Source organism: Mustelus asterias, unplaced genomic scaffold (assembly GCF_964213995.1).
Source record: "Mustelus asterias unplaced genomic scaffold, sMusAst1.hap1.1 HAP1_SCAFFOLD_120, whole genome shotgun sequence".
NCBI lineage: Eukaryota > Metazoa > Chordata > Chondrichthyes > Carcharhiniformes > Triakidae > Mustelus > Mustelus asterias.
In genome coordinates, this window is record NW_027590159.1 from 831,383 (window position 1) to 833,573 (window position 2,191).

Consider the following 2,191-nt stretch of genomic DNA (forward strand, 5'->3'; position numbering starts at 1 on the left):
CTATTATTTAACTGTGAGCTCCCAGCAGTGAATCCATCCTTTGCAGCTGTAGCTATTATCTAACTGTGAGCTCCCTGCAGTCAATCCATCCTTTGCGGTTATAGCTATTATCTAACTGTGAGCTCCCCGCAGTGAATCCATCCTTTGCGGCTGTAGCTATTATCTAACTGTGAGCTCCCCGCAGTGAATCCATCCTTTGTGGCTGTAGCTATTATCTAACTGTGAGCTCCCGGCAGTCAATCCATCCTATGCGGCTGTAGCTATTATCTAACTGTGAGCTCCCTGCAGTCAATCCATCCTTTGCAGCTGTAGCTATTATCTAACTGTGAGCTCCCTGCAGTGAATCCATCCTTTGCAGCTGTAGCTATTATCTAACTGTGAGCTCCCTGCAGTGAATCCATCCTTTGTGGCTGTAGCTATTATCTAACTGTGAGCTCCCTGCAGTGAATCCATCCTTTGCAGCTGTAGCTATTATCTAACTGTGAGCTCCCCGCAGTGAATCCATCCTTTGTGGCTGTAGCTATTATCTAACTGTGAGCTCCCTGCAGTGAATCCATCCTTTGCGGCTTTTGCTATTATCTAACTGTGAGCTCCCTGCAGTGAATCCATCCTTTGCGGCTTTTGCTATTATCTAACTGCAAGCTCCCTGCAGTGAATCTATCCTTTGCAGCTGTCGCTATTATCTAACTGTGAGCTCCCCACAGTGAATCCATCCTTTGTGGCTGTAGCTATGATCTAACTGTGAGCTCCCCGCAGTGAATCCATCCTTTGCGGCTGTAGCTATTATCTAACTGTGAGCTCCCCGCAGTGAATCCATCCTTTGCGGCTGTAGCTATTATCTAACTGTGAGCTCCCGCAGTGAATCCATCCTTTGCAGCTGTAGCTATTATCTAACTGTGAGCTCCCGCAGTGAATCCATCCTTTGCAGCTGTAGCTATTATCTAACTGTGAGCTCCCGCAGTGAATCCATCCTTTGCAGCTGTAGCTATTATCTAACTGTGAGCTCCCCACATTGAATCCATCCTTTGCAGCTGTAGCTATTATCTAACTGTGAGCTCCCCGCAGTGAATCCATCCTTTGCAGTTATAGCTATTATCTAACTGTGAGCTCCCTGCAGTGAATCCATCCTTTGCGGCTGTAGCTATTGTCGAACTATGAGCTCCCTGCAGTGAATCCATCCTTTGTGGCTGTAGCTGTTATCTCACTGTGAGCTCAGACAGTGACTGAGAAACAGTTTATTCAACACTGGGACCCCTCACAGCTCAACTTCTTTCTATTCTCCACCAACCTCTCATTTTAAATAAGAGGTGATGCGATTAACCAGGGACAGGGAGCACAGGGTCTCCACAGACAGTGACGAGATTGTGGAAGGAGCTTCTTGGGGCACAATGTGAGATAATACACTTTGGATTTAAAAGCGACAGATTTGAATCGAGTAGGACATTAATGACAGATGGTCATGCTGAGACTGATTCTTGATACAGAAATCAGTAAATGTTGGATTCAGTTTGAATATGTTTTTACAGGCCGCTATAATGAGGTTAGTTGGAGCTCAGTGTGTTCAGCTTTGAATTCCTTTCCAGCCGCCCACAATGGCTCCAGATGGAGCTGCGCTGTAATTGTTAGGCTAATACCTGAGATCGCTTCTCGGCCTTTTGGCTAAGATCAAGTGTAGTATCGTCATGCTGTACTTGGTTGAAGTCATTAGGTTACATTTTAGCTTCATTTGAAGCAATTTTTAAAAGCGGCATCTCGGCCTTTTGGCTCAGATGCAAATGACATCAAGCCGTGGAGGAGGTGCAATGCCTACTCCAATCAGCTTGGCTCATGTAGATCAAGCCCAAGACAGGAGGTGAGAGCCCTGTCTTGTCAGCTTGGATCGGGAATGTCTCAACTTGTTGAGACTCTGAATTGGACTTGATTTGATTGTATTGGATTTTTAAAAAATGCCTGAGATGAAAGGACTGAGCTGCTGATAGACTAGTTCAACTGGTTATATTTCTGAGACTAAATCAGCATTGGGTATAATTTAATATGCTGCCCCCATTTGTTGATTTACCTCAACTGATAATTCCTTCTCTATAAGATCCTGTCAATTCCATTCATTAAAATGATAATAAATCCTGTTAAAGGAAAGAAAGCACTGTTCATGTTCTGAAGGATTGTGTGGTTAGGAAACAAATACCCATTC

The 2,191-nt window shown here is 44.5% G+C and overlaps 1 non-coding gene across 1 annotated transcript; it reads left to right on the forward strand.

Moving 5' to 3' along the window:
• Nucleotides 1-1,639: 1,639 nt before the first annotated feature.
• Nucleotides 1,640-1,829, forward strand: LOC144484620 (U2 spliceosomal RNA). Its single transcript, XR_013496098.1, has one exon. It is a non-coding gene; the product is annotated as a U2 spliceosomal RNA (small nuclear RNA).
• The last annotated feature ends 362 nt before the right edge of the window (nucleotides 1,830-2,191 follow it).